The sequence below is a fragment of the Dipodomys merriami genome, unplaced genomic scaffold (genome assembly GCF_024711535.1).
Source record: "Dipodomys merriami isolate MVZ:Mamm:240054 unplaced genomic scaffold, mDipMer1.0.p SCAF_530, whole genome shotgun sequence".
Lineage (NCBI taxonomy): Eukaryota > Metazoa > Chordata > Mammalia > Rodentia > Heteromyidae > Dipodomys > Dipodomys merriami.
The window spans coordinates 290,420-312,256 of record NW_027206103.1 but is presented as its reverse complement, the minus strand read 5'-3'; the positions used below and the strand labels follow the sequence as shown (position 1 = coordinate 312,256).

At 38.0% G+C, this 21,837-nt stretch overlaps 1 protein-coding gene across 10 annotated transcripts in view; it reads right to left on the bottom strand.

Annotated features, from left to right (window-relative positions):
* Positions 1-21,837, bottom strand: part of LOC138811488 (ecto-NOX disulfide-thiol exchanger 1) — a 542,054-nt gene that overhangs the window by 348,280 nt on the left and 171,937 nt on the right. The window contains exon 1 of one of the 10 annotated variants that reach the window (XM_069999194.1): positions 11,634-11,691. The exons of the other annotated variants lie outside the window; for them this stretch is intronic. The gene's annotated coding sequence lies outside the window, so the exon portion shown is untranslated. Of the gene's footprint in view, positions 1-11,633; positions 11,692-21,837 lie in introns of those variants that run through there. 10 annotated transcript variants of the gene reach the window in all.

The window sequence follows — 21,837 nt, the reverse complement described above, 5'->3', positions numbered from 1 at the left end:
TACAATACAAAAACATATCCAAAGTTCTGCTACCAATGCATTACAAATTAAAACAAGCTATAGAAAGCCCCTCATTGTAATCAATAGATTACAAGTTACAAAATCAAAGTACACATAGGCACACAACACATTCTGCTCCAAAACCAAGAAAACCATGCATTGCAATGTCAGAATTAGGAGCTTTCATCCTATATCAGCCAGCACTCATTTTCTAAATCTCATTTACAGCAATTTTAACATAATGTGATCTTCAGCCCAGTGAGTATTATCCCCTCTTCCTTTTACCTGGACCCTTTAGATTTCAATATTTAGTAGGGTTTAAAATGAACAAAATCACATCTAACAAATAAAATGCTTCCCAGGAGGCACATTGTTAAAAAAAAATTAATTGCCAGAAATGATTAACCTACTTCTCAAAGTTGATGTTACCTTTTTCTAAATGTGGCCCAATAAATAATCAATTAGTCTTCATATATGGGTATAGAAAGCAAGAGACTGAGCATCTTGAACACCATAAATTAAAGGGAATGGAGGTACAGAGAAAAGCCCTTTGCAGAGGGGGACAATCTCCATGTCACTCTGTCCCCACCCCACAGCCCACAAGAGAGACAGAATTTGTAAAGTAGGTTTGTAAACCATGATAACATGCATTGGGGCAGGATTATGCTACATCAAACATCTTTGCATTTAACAAGCTAGAAATTCAGAGCTTGATATTTATTGAATCACACATGCCTTTTCTCGTTTTCTTATTTACAATAAACTTTATGGTAGGATATTTCAATTTGTGAATTCTAGCCAGGCTGCTCTCTAATGAGAGTACAGCCTGTTTGGGTTTTAAAGCTTTCTGACATTTAAAAAAAATGTTTACTTTGGGTCTCTAAAAACCACAGGAAATGTTTCCCTGCTATAAAAATGCTGATGTATTATACTTTCAAAACATAATATGAAAAATCCCTAGGTGATGAATCTTTCTTTGTGATAGAATAACACTTTTTTTTCTCAGTTCTTTGACAAGTGGCACTATTATTTATAAACTTGAGTTGCAGGGGATAGTATATAACTGCAGCTACAATATTTTGATAAAAGGTGTCAGAAAATGCTTTGCCTCCAAAGGCTAATCCAAAACACACTTTTACTTTCCCTGGTGGGAATGGCAGCTTGTGGAGCAGCTGAGGCGTGCAGCACACTGCCCGTTGAGAGAGACAGATGCTTAGGACAAAAAGCAACCAACTTCAATTTCTAGCTATGCCAGTGAAGCAACTATGTCCAGGTGCACCCAGAAGACATTAAGTGAGAGAAAGTCAGATTTCAAGTTTCTTCTGTAAACATTTTCTTAGACAGGCCCATGACATGGGAGCATCACAGAGTGAACCTAGGTCACAAGTTGAGAGTGGAGATCACCAGAGAGAAGACACCATGCATCCTAAGAAACACAAACACCAGTTCTATACTCGGCCATTCTTTCCACTAAAGAAGGTTTCTCTAGATCTGCCAGACTTCAGGTCCCTATGTTAATTTGTGTCCATTAATATAGTTATTATTTTCTTCCCCCATAATCAGTTAAGTTTTTAAAACTCATTCATTTGATGAGACTAGATAGAAGAAGGCAAACAGATTTCATTTTGAAAGCTAATTTTAATCTATCAGTGCTGGCTATCTACAGAGGTTTGACTTGAGAATTCTGCAGCTGATCATGGTAGGAGAGTATAATGAATGTGTGATTTCTGCTACCATAGATACAGGCCTGTCAAATCCTCAGGGCATGGGCAGGTAATCGATAAATATGTGTGTTTTAGTAAACCATTCAATAAATGTTTTTATATAATAGAGCTGAGATAAATTTTTAAAAAGGGTAACATCCAGGCAAAAAAGGGTAACGTAGCGATATGCTCTTAATAATTAATATATTCCTTCTTTTATTTATCCTCTCACTTACCTTCTATCTGAAATGCTTCAATAGGCCTTTAAAGGGCTTTCTTGCCTCCAGCCTCCCCAACTGCTGTTAAAATAGCCTTTTCTGTCACACCATTGGAACATATTTGGTCCACCCTTTCCATCCATAGCTCTATTCTCATTAGGTTCTCTTTTGAAGCACACCATGTGGATATGTTTAAGCCACCTAAGTCAGGCAGACAGGCAAATGATGAATAGATGGATGATGGGTAGGTATGCAGATAGACAAACCCCAGAGTCACTCAGATCACCTTCATTATTCAATTTACTAGTAAGTCTCTGCTTTCTGTACCCCTGTATTAGAACCTCAGTGCTGTTTTATACCACATAGTCTATGGTTTTTTTTTTTTTTTTTTGTTTCATTGAAACCCACAAGTTTAAATAAAAGAGATTTTCTGTAAGATGTCAGGGACCACTGGAATTATCACATGGAGAGGCAAATAAAGATAGCAGCTCTTCCTTTATTAAAATCTTTTACTTGGAATATTAAGAGCAACCTGCAATGCAAAAAGAAAAAAGAAAAGTGAAAAACAGAGAGGAAAGAAGGGAGGGGCAGGATGTGGAGAGGAGAAGAGAGGAGAGGAAGGAAAGAAAAAAGAGGGGAGTGGAGGAAAGAGGAGGAGTGGAGAGAGGAAGGGAGGACAGGGGAGGGGAGGGAATGAAGGGTAGGGAGAGGTCAGGGAGGAACTTAACATAACCATCCTTCCCTTTCTGAGAATGAGCCTGACCACACCATGATCTTTCAATGGTTCCTTGCTGGTCTACCTGCCAGCACTAGACTTTAATAAAAGAAGCCCAGGGACAGCGTCCAGGCCCCGAATTCAAGCCCCATGACTGGAAAAAAAAAGAAAGAAAAAGAAAAGTTCCAATAAAGATTGTATTTCCTAATGTACACATGGGATAAAAACTAAACAGACATGATATTTACAACTACTACTGAGAGGTGTTCTGGAACATCAAGACCTCCTGGAAATCAACATCTGTGGAGAGAAAATACAAATACAGACAGTAATCAGTCAGAGTAAATGTGTATCTCTCATCCCAACTCATCACTCAGGCCAAAGCTGAGCACAAAGCCTTTACCAGCTACCCAGGTGAGACACCCAGAAGAAGACAGAGGAAGAGGTGTGATGGAAGGAAATAGCTGATGAGCAACACAAGAAGGGTTCCACTCTTTCTACACATTTCATATATTTAGGATTTAGGACAAGAAGTCATTAGGAAGAAGGCTTCACAATCCCTGTTGGTGATAGTGCCTGCAACTCCATTCCTTCATGCTTCCATAAGGGGAAGAGAACATCAGCTGCACAAAAAGAACTCACTTCACCTTGAGAAGTAACAACTTGTCTGATTTATTAATCTGGGAGGAGGGGCAGAGCTTGTCCAGCTCATCTGCTTTCTCCTTTAACTTCTTAAGAGACACAGCTTGACCTTGTCTTAGGCTATGCCTTGAACAGGCTGCCATAGCTAGGAGGCGTGGCTTGTCTAGCTCTGCCTATGACTGAAGGATCAGTTTACTTCAAAGGGGGCTGCAGTAGGAGCCATATGGTCACAGATGCAAGCCACATTTGCAGACTCAGCCACATTGATAATAAAGCTATGAACTCCACTTGAATGATCCTGTATTTACTTCTCAACTCAAGGGAGAATCTGTGCTTAATTATTATTGCTTAAAACCAGTCTTTTCAAGATTGTTTTAAAAAGAGATATAGAGCCTCCAGTTCCTCCTTTGAGAGATGAAGGGGTTGAAGTACATAATCTCCACAATCCCTTCCAGCAATCTTGAAATATTTGTTTGCTTTGTGCACATGTGTGTACCAGACAAGTAGGAGGAGCCAGGAATCAGACTCATCTCAGAAGCTAAAGAAATAGGATTTAGAACAGAAGCGGGTAGTAGGCAGTATGGTAAGCAGAAAGCTCTTGTAAAATGAAGACAAATTAAGAGACCACAGACTTATTAGAAATAATCTTTGATAGGAAATGAAGATTGCAATATATAAATACAAATGTGCATGCACACACGCACGCACAGAGAGAGAGAAAGAGAGAGAGAAAAACAGAGAGAAACCAAAAACAATTAGGATCAGAAAGAATTCTCTCCAATGCTACCAGACTTTCTATGCTTACATAAGTCCCTTTCTCTATGAAGTCTGTGTACCTTTGCACATATAATTTCCCAGAGAAGAATATGAACAATGGCAAAATGCTTCTAAGAAAATGCTAAAACTTGTTTAGCTCAGAGAACAAAACGGTGACTTTTAACCAAGCTGAGGACAGTAGAAAAGTTATTTTACCTACTTTGTCCTAGGAAACACTAATACTTAATTCAAATGCAGCATTTCATATACTATGGGGCTTCGGTGTGGAAGGTTCCAGGCTTTGGGAATAACAAAATGAAAGGTGGTCCAAGAAGCCCTAGTACTCAGGATACAAGGATTAATGAACTTCCATCAGAATTCATCAGTGAGCACCTTGGGGACCAAAGTAGAGAAAGACTTTGGGGACATAAAGTGCTGTTGTAAACAGATATCTCACAGCCTTGCTCTGAATTCTTCCACAGGAAATCTCTGCTCACCTGCCTGTGAGACACACAAAGGTCTCCATTGGCACTCTCCAGAGGGAGAAGTAGTGTGTTCTATGCAGGGCATCAGTTGCTATGTGTTCTGTTGTGGCAACCGTGATTCACCAGGGCACAGCTGATCCACCACTGCTCTCAGCTATCATCCCCCTGGAATCTATCTCTGCTGTTAGATGGATAATTATCTGGTTATCCCTGAGGGCAGTTCTTGCAGTTTTCACATAAAAATCAGCTCTTGCATAAGGCATGAAATGCAAAATCATCATCCCTTCATAGATATCATTGAGTCACTCGTTACCTCTAGGACAGATATAAATTATGCATTCTTAGACACTCTTCACATTTTTAGGGGCACATGGGGACAAAGAAGAGGCTCATTGGTACTAAAAATATAAGGCATCAGAAAGAAACAATAACTTTTGTGATATGAACTGCTAACTAGTGTTCCAAAGGCTCCTGCTTGGTCAAGGTAATCACAAAAACCATGAAAACTTTCAGGCTTGCATGCTAATGACCATTGGTGACAAGGACTCATTGAATGTCCTGCTGTCCATTTTTCTTATTTCAGTCACTTCTCCTTTCACTGGACTGTTGTTCCTATGTTAATCAGCATCCTCCTAGGTGTCTGCAAGCAAGAAGGTACTAAAAAAAAAAATATTACAACCAATGTGCCCCAATCCCTCCCTTCCTATTCCATACCTCAATTTCAGGAGTTGTTTATACCAAGGAGATGGTATTTTATGGATTCTCTGGAGTTGGCTTGAATTCTTACCTCTAGAGGTTTTTAAGCCTACATATCATGTGTGGATCCACATTTCTCAAAGGGGTGTCATTGCCAAAAATCACATGAATAAAATGTAATGGCGGTCATTATAAGAATAAAGAAATCTGTCGTCCTTGTGTCCTGCTGCTCCAACGACCTGCCTCACACCAGCATTTGTTCAGTGGTGCTCAACTATTCCAGATAAGAGCTGGAACCAGCATTGCAAGCCAGGTACCCGGATGTCCACAAGAGGGTTGCAGATGTATCCTTTCATGTCCATATTCAAATGAACATAGACACTTTTTAAAAAATTATTCTAGTAAAAAAAAACATTCCTTGAAGAGTCAAACCTACAGCATATGATTTGTCTCAGATACTTGACAACTGTAGGAAAAAAATTAAAGAACACCATCCAAAATTTCCCATCCTGTCAGAGAAATAATTCAATTGCTGACCTTCATAGCTGTTGGTGGAAGTTTGAAGAGTTCCTAAATTGATGGGCAATGTGAGACACACTTCAGTATCTGGCTTTAAAGGTTTCCTGGGGCAAAACTCATTGTGCAATATTAATTTTTCAAGTTAAAAATCAGAGCCATTTGAAAATGACTGCTTCCCAAAACAGGAAGGAAAATCACTGTTGAGATGTTAGCATGTGTGCCACTGTCTACCAAACATATGCCAACTCTGTACAAAATGCCTGGAAGCCCTTGACCTAATGAGGTTAGTGACAGAGATATGGATGACTAGAACAGGAAATGAAACTCAGAAAGAATTTTGCTCGCGAACTGCCATATTTCTCCTGTCATTTAACCAATTTTCCTCCTGAAAATTACCACAAGGACTGAAAATCTTCAAGGCTAATGCTCCATATGACAGACTAAGTGCTATTTAAAATGTAATAATATATGTGTCAATCTAATGGGAAAAAAACAAGAGGCTGGGGGAAGGACTTTTCAGGTAGGCCGGGGTGCTGAAAGGTTATGAAGATGACAGTTAGGAAAGTGAACCGCCAAACAGCCCTTCCCATCCAATTAGTGAAAGTACAGCACTGTCAGCCATTGTACAACTGAAAGCCTCCTTCCAGCTTGAGCATTTGTGGGAAAATACCCACTCCATTAACTGACCTTCAATGCACAATACATTAATTTCCACTAAAATTAATGTTTTCTGTTAAAAATCAATCCTTAGAAGACAGTAATGGAAACAATTTAATGGGTGCATCATGCATCCTGTTTTAAAAGTTTTTAATCTTTGCAATTTACGATAAAAGGAAAGTCTGAGAGATGGAACACTCAAAATTCTAAAACAACTCCCACTGCTGACTAAAACCCATACTTTGTTTCCAACCTTACTCCCAGACAGGGAATGGGTGCTATTTAAACACCTGTCTGCTATGTTTGATTGATCTGTAAAGGGGAAAACTGGGGTTTCCTACAAACACATCTTGTCACAGGAGGGGCTCTTTCCACCAGGAGCGCTTGCATAGATATGTCCATGGATTCAGAGGTGCCGGTTAAGGAGACACCAGGTGTGGACACAGGAAGGTTTCCTACAGAGGTAGCACAAGGCCTGAGTGTATCTTAGTCATTTGCTGTTGTTCCACATTGTTTATTGGGCTTAATTTAAGCACCTGAAAGTAAGAACATTGTAAGGCCTGAGAGAAAAGGTATGCATGTTGGGTATGGCATGAATCACCTGTCCCTTCAATATTTAATGCCATTGGAAACAGAGCACTATGAAGACCCACTGACAGAGGCCTAGGCCCACACAAGCTTGAGAGTATTAGGAACTTTGATTCCATCTTACACCTTAACTCTCTGAGTCCTTCTAAGAAACCAAAGAATTAAAGAAGCAGCCCTAACAGCTTAGAGAGAAGAGTGACGGGGTAAAGTTATCAGAAGTTAAACTAAGTAAATATAATACAACTACACATCTGCCGCTCTCTTTGCCCTCTGTGCACTGACCCTAACACATGGAAAATACATAACTAAACTCCGGGCAAAGGCTGGGGACACAGGTCTCATTAGCAGCTTGCCCTCCACACCTTCGGACCACTTGAAATCAGTGTCACTAATCTGTTCATACAATGTACCCATCTTCCCTCTGACCTCTCAATTCTCAACATCCTTTCTGAAGGACTCTATTACAAGATGCTTTAATATGGTACTGATTAACAGGCTGCTGTCTATCCCACTGGCTCAGATCATTAGAGGGGTAGCACAGATTCATCAGTAATTTAGCCATCTCTCAGTCATGGTTCTCCTCACCCAATAAGCATGCCTGCCTTGTCATCTGAAAATTTCCCCTAGGTTCCCTATGTAGAGTCAAACCATGGCAGTCACATAGCTGGGCAGGAATGAGGGTTACAACTTGACTGTGTTTAGAAGGTGACTACTTGGAGAGAAAAGAATGCATGCACACACTGATCTACAGATATACAAATCTAAAAATGTAACACGTCATAATTCATGCAAAGCTAAAAATTATAATATATACAAATCTTTTTAAAAATTAAATAATCATACTTGATAATGTGTTTAAAAAATACTGATCCTGTGGTTGCTGGAAAATTGGTTACAGAAATGAATGCACCAAAAAATATTATTCTCGGGCTGGGAAGGTGGCTCAGTGGTAGAGCGCTTGCCTTGCATGCATGAGGCCCTGGGTTCAATTCCTCAGCACCATATAAGCAAAAAGAAAAAAGCCAGAACTGGTGCTGTGGCTCAAGTGGTAGAGCGCTAGCCTTGAGCTGAAGAGCTGAGGGACAGTGCCCAGGCCCAGAGTTCAGGCCCCACAACCTGACCCCCCCAAAAACATTATTTTCAATTATAAATCAAACTCAAGAAGAAATGCTAAGAATGGAGAAAATAGCCAGGAGCTGGTAGCTCATGCCTGTAATCCTAACTACTCAAGAGGCTGAGATCTGAAGATCGTGGTTCGAAGCCAGCCTGGACAGAAAAGTCCATGAGACTCTCATCTCCAAAAACCACTCAGAAAACCAGAAGTGGTACTGTGGCTCGAGTGGTAAAGCACTAGCCTTGAGCTGAAGAGCTGAGGGACAGTACCCAGGCCCAGAGTTGAAGCCTCACAGCTGACAATAAAAAAAGAATGAAGAAAATAGAACCTTCCCAGCAGCTGGAGTCATTGTGTAAGAAATGCATCTCCTACTTAGATGGTACAAATCCTTACTGTGAATTTTTGCCATGGGCACTAGAGCTATTTCAAACACTGGTCTGGTCAGGGCAGGCAGCATATGATCTCTCCCTCTATTTTTAAGACCCAGGCCAGTTGTCACTCTGGCTTCTGTTTTCTCTAGGAAAGCTTCCAACATCTTGCAGTGAGCTTTGAGTCCCTAGAGTATGGCCCTGTAGGACTCTGTATTTTCTTCTTGACACATATCAGACTTGTAATTACTTTTTCAGTGTTTCTCTAGCCCTCAAGATAGGGGTGGGCCAATAGGGAAGAGAAGGGCCAAATGTGGCAACTGAGTACTTGCAATAGGCAATTTGAGATGTGCTTTTGTGTAAAATGTATTTTGGATCTGCCACACTCAGTGTGCATTGCTCTGTAAGGAATACAATGAGCCCTGCTGACACCTTGATTTTAGTGAGACCAATGCATTTGGTAATATAAGAAAATAAATTTAGGATATTCTAAACCATTATTATGTGGTAGATTCTACTGTTAGATAACTAATGATCATGACTAGCAAAATGTTTATATTACATCTGTGAATGACATAAGATTTCTTTTAGCCAGCATTGGGCTAGATTATAAACTCCGTGAAGGCAGAGGCATGTCTGCTGGGTTCACTGCTCTGTTCCCAGCACCAAGAATGTGCTTTCTGCATTCTGTGGACAGCTCAAGGAGGCTTAGCTGAGTAAAATGATTGAAATAAAAACAGATATCCCCTTGTAGAAATTTTAATACATTCAGTATTCCAGAAGAAATTTATTAAACACTTCCCACTGAACCAGATATTATTCAAAAGAATACACATATAATTAGAAGATGGTGGCCAGAGACAAGGAGTAGAGGAGAATAAAAAGTAACAACCAAACAAGTATAGGATTTCATTTTGGAACTAGGTAGGAGTAGTAGTTGCACCACACTGTGAATGGACTAAATGTCATTGCATTACTTACTTTGAAGTGGTTAACGTTAGGTATATGAATTTCACTTGGATATGAAATGTTATTAAAATAACCACAACATGTAGCAAAGAGATATATTAAGTAAGAACATGTCAAAAAGCACTAGGGGCCTTAGGCCACAGAGCTGTACCCAATCATAATGACCATAAGGAAGGCCAAGGGTAAGGAGGGTATCAGAGAAAGCCCAAGAAGATGAAGCAATAAACTAAAATGACCTGAAGGTTTAAGCCAATTTGTGTGTGTGTGTGTGTGTGTGTGTGTGTGTGTGTGTGTGTGTGTGTGTGTGTGTGTGTGTGTGTGTGTGTGTGTGTGTGTGTACTGGAGCTTGCTCAAGACTCATTCTCTAATACTTGAGCCACATCTCAACTTTCTGTTGGTTAACTGGAGGTAAGTGTCTCTGCGATTTTTCTGCCCAAGCTGGCTTCAAACCTCAATTCTCAAATTTCAGCTTCCTGAGTAGTCTGAGGTATCAGCACTATGCACAGATCTTTAAAAATAAGTAGGGATTTGTTTTTGTTTTAATCACACAAATTGTGGAGGAAGGGATATCATTTACAGCATCCCCAGATGACTTTGCAATGTCTTGGCATTCTTGATCTGCTCTTTTGTCCCATACCTAATTGGTAGTGCTCACAGAGCAAAAATTGAGTTGTTAAAAGCCACTGCATATGCCGCATCACAGAAACCCACTGAACAAAGATCTCTTGCAAGTGAGACGGTATAGAGAAGAAGTTTGAGAACCACCAACTTGACTGATTCTGTCAGCGACACAATAAAAGACATGTAAAATGCACTTTGGATCTATCAGACTCTATGCATTCAGAGGGAAAAGAAGAAAAAAAATAAGTTTACGTGGACTTTTTCTGACAAATACAGGTCACCAACTAAAATCATCAGGCTTCCTATAAGGAACAAGATACACAGATCTGAACAGAATTTGGATAGAACAAGAGGTCATCATATCTTGAGACAGACATGGAGACCAGTTGGCTTCTCTTCTGGCTGGATAAAATTTAACTCAGCTAAGAGTTGACTCAAACATCAATTATATACTCAATAAAAATAGAACAGTTGGGGAATATATATATATATATATATACATATATATATATATGTATATATATATATACATATATATATATATATATATATATATATAGTGTTCTAGGAGGATTTTGCTACCAAATGTTTGGCACATTTGAAAACTTCTATTTCTAATTTCAGCACTCATAAGGTAGCATATGCTGGTTCTCAATTCAAATGGTAGTTTCTCTGGAATGTTTTCAATCAAAAGTAGAATCACTCAAGAGGTACAATCAAGTAACCTTGCTCTCTGATCAGTCTGCCACTTTCTCCTTCCCTGTGGGCCTCTGTCTCCTTGCTATCATGGAAGCTCCACTGGAGTGCAGATGTGTGTCCTTTTCACTGCTTTGTCTGTAGTAGCTATGACTGTCTACCCTAAAATGGGACCTTTGTTGAACCTTTGATTAGTGAGAAATTAAAATATTATTGTCTGACTTAATTCCTCCTCCCATCTTCTCCATCCATGACTTATAAAATTTGGTAACTAAAAAGGTCCTCTAACTTTATATTGCATCCACAAGTCTTACTAAATATAATGGATATAGAAGGTTTAATTGAGAGGACAGAAGTGCTATTTCCTGAATCAGAATTCTAGCTCTTCCATTGTTTTCCTCTTGTCAGGTAGCCTTGAGTAAACTACTTAATGTTCTAACAGTATCCAAAATATTGTCCCAGGCCTACCAAGAACTCACTAAATGTAAACTTTTTCATGGATTGAAGTCATAGAGAAACAATAGTGGCTTAACAAAATATAAAATGTTCTGCCCTCAAAGATAAACATATGGCTTTAGGAGAAAATTATCTGTAGTTATAAATGTTCAAACAAAGACTTAATTTTCCACCTTTCTGAAGATACTGGACGAAAGTATTCATATATCTGGAAATCATTTACATCTCTAATTTTTAGTATTACCTATCCTTCCTATTTTTCCAACCCAAAGTTCCTATGGTCATCCTAACACTTTAAGCTAAGGATAAGAAACACAACAATCACATACAGGAAAACAAAAAGCATTTCAGCCTCTAACACTCAACAGGGACATTTCTATTGTTTTAAGACTGAGCAAATAAATTGAAAATGGAGATTCTTCTCACTGACCTCCCACACCATAGGTGATTACATTCCTGATCTCCCATGAGATCACAGAAATCAAGGGTGGATGGAGAAGGAAATGAGAGCAGGTGATCTTGCACACCATGAAACACACTGTTCCTCTTTTGAAGACTTCTGATAAGGGCAGAAAAGAGAAAAATTGTAAAGACCTTGAGATTCCAAATGGGCTAAAAACAACATCACACCAAACAAAAACACTATAGTTCTTAATTGGGAAGGAAGAACAAAAATTTATACAAATTCAACAAAACTCAAATCCTAATGTAGAAAATATGATTGAAAACTTAGAATCAGCTGACTTTCCAAAATAGAGAGAGACTAGTGTATATATCTTCATCTATATCTATATTCAACCAAATAACCAGCAATATGACCATCAAGGAGGGAAGAGTTCAGGGGTACATCTAAATACAAGCAGCTGCTCATCTTGTCTCTTTAAAAGGAAACAAGATCTGGAAAACCTGAACCCAGGTTTAAACTCAGAAAATGGATCAATGGAGTTTCCAAAATCTACAGTCTCTAGATATACCTGGGATACTATTATCCTTGAGATAAACAACAGTCCTAAATCACTTGCTATACAAGGGAAGATGAATTAATGGCAACCTAATTAGTTTTTATGCTAATTATTTTTTCATCAAGTTCTAACATCTCTAAATACTAACAATGCATGTGCTCCTGGGTCAGTTGACCTTCAGCCCTTTTGTGTTTTCTGTAAACATTAATAATGGATGCTTTTATCAACAAGAAGTAATGTTAAGCAGCATTCATAGACATAGTAAGATTTAATTCTCACCAGTAGTAGATTTGGAGCAGCTTCTCCATGAGGTATTTTCAAGTGCTGACCAGAATAGCTGCACTAAGAACAGGTCTTGTATGCTCAGGTGAATACCTAAAAATACTCACCACATATTCTCCTTTCTTTAGCAGTGAAAGTCATTTCCAACCCCCCTACAAAGGACTTTGATGTCAATGTGTGTTAGGCTCAGTTAAGCTGTTTCAAATCCTATACATTCATTTGGTGGGGGGAGGGAGAGATTCCTTTCAAATTCTGATGAGCTTGCCAAAAGTTGCTTCAAAAATGTTTTACTCCTTCTTCACTGTTTGCACACAATTTTTAGTAAGCTCATTATGAGTTCAAAGAACTTCAGAGGTTTTTTTTTTATTTTTTTATAGTCAAGGTTCTACCTCGCTCTCTCAACAGTATCCTGACATTGTTTTTTCCTGCTACCTGCACTGAAATTTACTTAGATATTTATTTTAGTACTTAGGTATTTATTTATTTATTTATTGTTGGATGTGGGGCTTGAACTCTGGGCCTAGGTGCTATCCCTCAGCTCTTCTGCTCAAGGTTAGTGCTTTACCACTTGAGCCACAGCACCACTTCTACTAAGTATTTATTTTAGAACCTTGAGAAGATTTAAATTTACATGTATACATGTTATTTAGTAATATATATTTACATTCAAGAATTTGTCAATTTAATACAGCACAGTCTGTTTTTCTGTGTATATGGTACTGAGGAATGGAGCCTGGGCCTTCATGCATGCTAGGCAAGCACTCTACTACTCAGCCACATTTCCAGCCCAAAGAAGGATTCTTGAAATGTAAAGTTTTGTCTGGAGCAGTTGTTCCAAGATAGAATTAAGACACCACAGAAGACACACACACCTCAGCTTGTTCAAGAAATAGCAGAGGGTGTGGGTATGTGTTGAGATTGCTTGTGCACTGTTGATCTTACCTCCAAGTCTTCTAATGGTCACCTTGTGTGAATACAGCTGACTCTATTCAAACTGGACAATCAGGAGCAGATTGTGAGCCTGAGCTCAGCCAATCCGAGCAGAGTGGGTAGGGGCTACTGTGTTAGGGATAAAAGGGAGCAGGCAGCCTGCACTGTGCGCCTGCTTGTCAGATTTCTGGCTGATGACCTGCCCTTCTTCAGAAGTAAAATTTGCCTTGTCAAGACTTAATTAATTAATTAATTAATTTAAAAAATACAGCACACTCTTTGGGAAATTAATTACAGCAGGTAGCAATAAAAATTGAGATTCAGTCTTAAAATATGAGATATGAATTTATTTCAGGTTTATGGAAAAGTGAGCTCTTATACATGAATACAGAGCAAAATGGGGGCAGAAGAATTTGACCTAAGTCAAATTATTGTCGTTTTATTATTGTTTTGCTTTGAAAGTATGGAGATTTGAATTCAAGGCCTCACACTTCTCTTGATTCTTAGTGGCACCCTCTCCATTATTATCTCATTGGCTTTATTCTACCCTTAAGGGAAGAAAAATATTTTTTCATACAGGACCAAAATCAAATTTAAGTTTTAGCTTACACAAAAACAATTACCATATATATGAATAAAGGTAAAAGTGTTCTTCAAAAAACCGCACATTTTCCAAACATGAATGTTTCTCACGTATAAATAGTATTCTCCCTAGTATTTCAATGGATAGTTTTCATTGTTAAAATAAACTGCAGGACTGTAGAGGTCTTTACTTCACAGAAGCCAGGAATGCCAATCTCCTGCAAGGCACACAATGACCATGCAAAACTGAAGAGCCATTTCACCTACAATGTCCATAGGGACTCAAGCAAGCAAGAAAAGAAAGTGATTTGGGGGGCTGGGAATGTGGCTTAGTGGTATTGCTTGCCTAGTATGCATGAAGCCTGGGTTTGATTCCTCAGTACCACATAAACAGAAAAAGCCAGAAGTGGCGCTGTGGCTCAAATGGTAGAGTGTTAGCCTTGAGCACAGAGAGTCTCAGGGACAGTGTCCAGGACCTCAGTACTGGCAAGCTCCAGTACTGGCAAAAAAAAAGTTACTTTTATCTTTCCATATGTAACAAATAAAAGAAAAATCAATGATTACAGAATACACAGGATAAGTGAATAATATAATTAAAGTAGGAGGTCATATCTATATGATTCATCACAATATATGAAGATATATTTGTAGGCATATGTATGTATTTGTGTGTATACACATGCTATGCATATGCCTATATCTATATAGCTACATCAATCTAAAGACATATAGCTATGTTACCCCTCCCTGGAGACAAAAATAACTTCTTTACTAATAGCCATTAACTGAGCACAAAATTTGACAATGTATTATTTCACAATACATTCCCTCAATAAGAAATTTTGTTAAAAATTCTCAACAATAAATAAATTATTAATAATTAACAAAAATAGAAACAATTATGTCTTATCTTTGGACAGCTTTAAACTTCCCTCCTAATTTTGGAGTCAAGAAAGGAAATAATTAATAAGTAATATCTAGAAAACAAGTTTATTTTTAAAAATACAAGTACAGCTGATGTTCTAGTAAAGGGAAAATACAAAGATTTTGTTTATTAATAAACATGAGAGAATATGAGGTCATCAGAAAAGATGAAATCAGCATCAACTTAGGAAATTAAAGGAACACTACAGAAATAAGAAAAAAAGAATGTGTACCAAAGTATAAATGAACTGTAAGAATGAAGTCTAGAGGCTTGATAAATAGGTTGAAAGCTGATACTTACAATTAGCTAGCCAAAGGAGCTAAATAACCATTAGCCGAATCAATGAGAAAAAGAAGTGGCTAATTCAGTTACATTAAAATAAAAAATAAGAAGCAAATAGCACAATTACAGAAAATATTTAAAATCACAGTAGATATTTTAGATCAACTTTGTGCATGTAAATTTCAAAAACAGATATAAAGGATACATTTTCTGGAACACATTAGTATTTTTTCATGATAGATGAAAGTTAGACTACTTTCTAACCAATCACCACACAAATAAAAGGGATAATTAGCATCATGCTCATAGCCGTGTATGTGTGTGTGTACATGCGTGCATGTATACACACACACACACACACACACACTCACAAAACCTAGATGGTTTCACAGCACAACTTGCCAAAACTCTAAAACAACAGAAAATTCCATGCATTTAAACTCTCTTAGACCAAAAGGGAAATAAGACAAAAATAGTTTATAAGATCTTTTTTAAAGCAATAAGAAACATTGATTTTTTAAAAAAGACCTGCCACACTGCATCAAAAACAAAATTACAGACCAATCTTATTTAAGAATAGCAAGCTAAAATCCTAAATAAAATATTGAGAAATAGAATCCCACAGCAATTAAATTAATGTGCCATGACTAGATGGAATTTAATTCATTCAGGAATGTAAAACAAAAACAAGATGAAAAATTTAGACATAAATCTATCATCACCAAATTCTTCACTGTGACATTATTTCCATATGAAAAATAGCAAAATCATCTGTGACACAGGATTGACTATTCCAAATTACTCTCACTATTCCAGTGGTAATAAGATGATGTCATTTACTTTTCATCATTCTTCACACTACTTCCTATGGCTAATCTTTACTACTTTTGTATCTGTGTGCAGAACTCCATCTGTCCAAACTTCTTCCCAAATATAAAGATCCTCTCATCTCAAAGAGCAAACAAAAAAACAAACAAAAAAAACCCCACTTAAGCTGGGTACTGTTGGCTCACACCTGTAATCCTAGTTACTCAGAATGCTGAGACCTGAAAATCAAAGTTCAAAACCAGCTCAGAAAAGAAAGTTCATGAAACTCTTATGTCCAATTAACAATAAAAAAGCCAGAAGTAGAGCCCTGGCTCAAGTGGTAGAGTGCTATCCTTGAGCAATAAAATTCATGAATAGTGCCCAGGGCCTGAAATCAAGTCTAAGGACCAGCATAAAAAAATAATAAAGAAAAAAGAAAAACAACCTATTTAAAATATCAAGTCATCAAAGAATGCTGTGGCCCTTAGAGAACTTGCTACATTTGACACTATATTACTGATATTTCTAGGAGGGTCAAGTTCTACTAGACCAGATATACTTTTTGTGGATGAAGGCCCTATCTTCTGTTGCCTTTGTGTTCCAATCAACCCAATCCTTTGATGCACATTTGCTGCAAGAACATATAAAAATTCTGTTCATAAAAGCTAAAATGTATCAAAGACTCATGTGTGGTAGTTGTTCTTAAAATGATATTATTACATGTGTACAAAGTGAAAGGCAAAGTCTGGAAATCAGCCTGGTATTTATGAGGCCAACTCCACGATCATCCCTGAACCAAAGTCATGGTAGCATGAAGCAGACTTAAGCTCCAGACTCTGAAACTCTAATTACCCCCAGGCAGCAAGGAGCTGACAGCAAAGGCTACTGCAGAAACCAAAAAGCAGCTATTCCCATCAATTCCAGACATGGAGGTTGGGATGAGTGAAGAAGTTAGGTGGAACTGGCTAGCTTGAAACAAGTACTTCACACACATTCCCTCTTTTCAGTCTCACCCTCTTCATCAAGTAGCTGCCTGTGTTCTACAGTTTCACTGAAAACAGATAAGCTGGGGAGAGAGTCATGAGTGATGTTTCACAATGTAGTATCATTTGCTAATGCATCAGGGTCAGCAATCCTATCAGAATTACACTCAGAGGTTTGCAAAGAACAGCATATTAAGCAGAGACAGAGACAGAGACAGAGATAGAGTGTGTAGGGTGTGGAACCTCACGGGACATTAACCTATAGTGAGAACAGTAACAAAAGGCTGTATGTATACAACCGTTGTTGACAAACTCTGAGAAAGTGGATCAACATGCATCTGTTATTCTGAGTATAACATCAAAAGCAATGAAATCCAATAAAATAACCAATTTCTGGCTCTTTAGGAATACAAGTTACATATTTTTAAGAGCAGGTAAACTGGAGCCACTGACCTATATAGCACCTTGCTAGTAAGGAAATGTCATCATTGCTTTTATTCACTACTTCCGTCATTGATAGAATTCCTCCAGCACTCCCTTATCAACCTACAATCCAAGTCATCTGTCACCAAAATCTCCATCTCCAGATGAAAATCAGAGGTCCAACTGTCTCAACTTGTTATCAAGATCATATGAGCAAACTGAGTTCACCTTCTCCATCTTAGCTGTAGTGTGATGAATAAACACCTTTGTATACTGAACCCTAGAATTTTTGGATATACCAACTAATGTAGCAAAAGAAATTTGGCAAACATGATTAAGGACCTTGAAAAGGAGGTCTTTCCTGAATATCTGAATGGGTATGCTTAATTACAAGGGTCCTTATGAGAGAGGTAGAAAAATAAGTGTTACAGCTATTTGGGGTGAGCAAGACTTGACTGGACATTGCTAGTTTTGAATCAGAAGGTGATTGTGAAGCAAATAATGTAAACAGCCTCTAGGAGCTGAAAAGGTAGAGAAGGATAAATACCCAGAGTACAGGGAGGAAAGCTCAGTAGATATCTTCATTTTAGTCCATTAAAATCTCTTTCTTACCTACATAATTATAACTAATATATGTTGTTTAAACTATTGCCTTTGTATGATTTGTTACAGCAGTAATAGGAACTTCTCTACCAACCAACAATTCTCATTGGTCCATGGTATGGTCTCAAAGCATCCTATTCATTGATCACTCTCATTACCACATCCCCACATGACTCATCAAGACCCATGGATTCTACCTTGTAAATCTGTAACCCTCCCCACATTCTTGGGTACCTTCTGAGCCACAGCTTCATCCTATGAAACTTTGCTAGTTTCCCTGCATCTTCTCTAGACACTCTTTCCTCCAACATCAGTCTAGACAAGAGTGTCCCAGAAGTTCTTCATGAGACATAAATCTGATAATGCCTCAAGACAAATGGCTCACTATTGACAGGATAATAACAATTATAATTCTTTTTTCTTAAAAAAAAAAGTCTTTCATAGTTGGGCAGCATCCCTCTCCTTTTTCAGTGTGCAAGAGAGTGCAGGAATAGTCAGCCTGTATCACAACTCCTAATGCTAAAACTCTCACCTCAAAGGGTACATTAGGGATAAATTAACCTGGTCTGTTTGCTTTGCAGATTAAGAATTGCAGCTTTAATTTAAAGAGAACCTTCTCTGAAGAGGAAATAAGAATGGCCAATAGACACATGAAGAAATGCTCAACTTCTCTAGCCATAAAAGAAATGCAAATCAAAACAACATTGAGATTCCACCTCACCCCACTTAGAAATCTAATAACAACAGATGCTGGAGGGGATGTGGCCAAAAGGGAACCCTACTGCACTATTGGTGGGAGTGTAAACTCGTTCATTCACTTTGGAAAGCAGTATGGAGGTTCCTCAAAAGATTCCACATAGAGCTCCCCTATGACCCAGCAATCCCACTTTTGGGCATTTACCCAAATGATCACAAACAAGGCCATATTAAGGCTACCAGCACAACTATGTTTATCACAGCATTATTTACCATAGCTGAGCTATGGAACCAACTGAGATGAATGGCTCAAGAAAATGGGGTATGTTTATAGAATGGAATGCTATGCCTCCATCAGAAAGAATGACATCGCCCCATTTGTTAGGAAATGGAAAGACTTGGGAAAAATTATATTAAGTGAAGTAAGCTAGGCCCAACGAACCATAGGTCCCATGGTTTCCCTTATTTGCAATAACTAGTATAAGTCTTGGACAAGCAGAAATGGTCAAAAGCTATGTGACCATTTAAGATGATGTTAAGTGAAATAAACCCCAAGATAGGGACACAAGAGGTTTTATCTTTCTTACTGTTATTTTTAATGTACTTATAGTCTACTATGTGCTTTTTCTTTCTCTTGTATGTTCCTCCCACGGTATAACCCCTGTTTTCACTTTATTTGATGTCAGTGCTCTGCATCTTGTATATACAGGATTTTCTAATTTGGGGAGGGGAAGGGAAATAACTAAATGCTGAAATAAGGATACAAGTTGACCCATTGTAACAATGAGATATACAAGACACTATGTTGAAAAGGAACTTTACAACTTGGGATGGGGGGGGGAGGAGTTGGGGAGGTGGGGAGGGAAGGGATGATAGGGGGAAAACAAAGTAGGAGGTAACAAAGCTCAATAGGAAATGTACTTATTACTTTACTCATGTAACTGTAAGCCCTCTGTACAGTATTTTTACAATAAAAACATAAAAAAGAATTGCAGCTCTAAATGAGTGAAGGGCCTAGTCATGGATTTTAAACATTTATGAATAAAAATTGTGATATTCCAGACACTGACAGTGGTTGAGACCACCAAGATTTCAGCAGTTATAATCCTAGCTCCTCAGGAGGCTGAGATCTGAGAATTGTAGTTTAAAGCAAGCTTGGGTTGGAAAGTCTATGAGACTCAGGTCTCCAATTACTCAATAAAAAGCAGGAAGTAGAGCTGTGGTTCAACTGGTAGAATGCAAGCCTTGAAAGAAAAAAAAAAATGCTCAGGTCCTGAGTCCAAGCCCTAGTATACACAGACACCCACCCACCCACACACACACACACACACACACACACACACACACACACACAGATGTGTATGGCAAGAGATATTTGTCAGTCCCAGTTCCTCTCTCTAAAGAGCTACCTCTATGACACCTCATAGTTTTTCCTTCTTAGTTATATAGAAATCCGACTTTCAGTTCTGAGAATACATTTTTTTAATCTTTTCAAATAATTTCCACTTCTTTTCTCTGGTCTATCTCCAAGTTTCTAATATCAAAGTGAAAATTAGACTCTAATACAGTGAGAGGTTTGCTTCATGACTCTCATGTACTACATGCGGATGGCTAATGCACTCTTGGATGATGGTAACCTATTTGAGAACAGTCCCATATTACTAACTCACATCCCTGAGTAACAGGGGAGAATGGCTTTTACCTAAAGAATACTGACATGTCAGTTCTATTCTTTATGAGTAAGCTAATCCATCAGTGGGTTTTCCCATAATAATGAAACCTTGTGTTTCTGCAAAGCACTGTCTCATGCACTGACAGTATAGCTCACCTTGACTTAATGTTCCAGTCTATACTTAGTCCCATTAGACTCAAATCAGAGTGTCACAATGTTCTCTAGCAGTCTTACTAATTTTTAAACATGTTACATATTTATGTGTGAATAATAATTTAATACTATGTGAAAACAAATGCACTTAGTCCTCAACTATCAGTTGATATCACTTCATTTTAGAAGTTATAAGCACCAAAAATTATGTTAGAATGTACCAACATTGTTTTAGGGGTCTCTGCATTAACTTGTTTCTTTTTTTTTTTTTTTTTTTTTTTTTGTCGGCCGTGGGGCTTGAACTCTGGGCCTGGGCGCTGTCCCTCAGCTCTTCAGCTCAAGGCGAGCGCTCTACCACTTGAGCTACAGTGCCACTTCCGGTTTTCTGGTGGTTTATTGGAGATAGGAGTCTCATGGTCTCTCCTGCCCGGGCTGGCTTTGAACCGCGATCCTCAGATCTCAGCCTCCTGAGTAGCTAGGATTACAGGCGTGAGCCACCAGCGCCCAGCAACTTGTTTCTTTTTAATTCCATAAAAAGGTAGGTAGACAGAAAAGTACTTTTTAAAGTTATCTGCCTTTCTGAAAAAGCAATGAAAATGGAGGCCCAAATTATGCTTATAGTGAAATGGAACAAAGTGAACAATTAATAAAGTGAAATGAGACAAACTAAATTAAAACAAACAAACAAAAAACCTTTACCTTGATTTCACTCTTGGGAAAAAGACCTAAATTCAGGTTAAGTATGTCTGTAATAAATCATATAAATTAATTTCACTTTCTCACATTGACCTGGTAATATTAAAAAACTATGTTTTAAGTATTGTTACATACCTTAAAGATAGGGTTATTATTACCTCACTAAAACAAAATACATAAATAAGTGTTTGGAGAGTAAAAAAAAATCTGTATCATAGTATTTTATTATTTACTTCCTATAAGATAAAAAAAACACATCACTCTCTGGCTCTTAATTTTTTTATTAAATAAAGACAGAAACTACAGTAGGGCTTATACTCTGCCTTCTTTAGTCTGTTGTGAATATGGCAGAAAAAAAATCCACTCCATCAAAGAACAAGATTAAAACACAAGCCTGTACTGTGAACCAGTAGAGTCTACAGCACTCTAATGTAGAGAAAATGAAGTTGACACTTGAAGCCAAATACTTGAACATCATCTCCCATAGATCCTAGAGATCTATAGCTTTCCAGCTCCAGTCCCTTCCTTAGTGCATGGGACTGCCTCAGTTTCCAGTTCTTGTCCTTAATGGGACATTCCACTCAGAACCTCCATAAACAAATGTCCAAAGCAGAGCTTCTCTGCTGATGTAGATATAG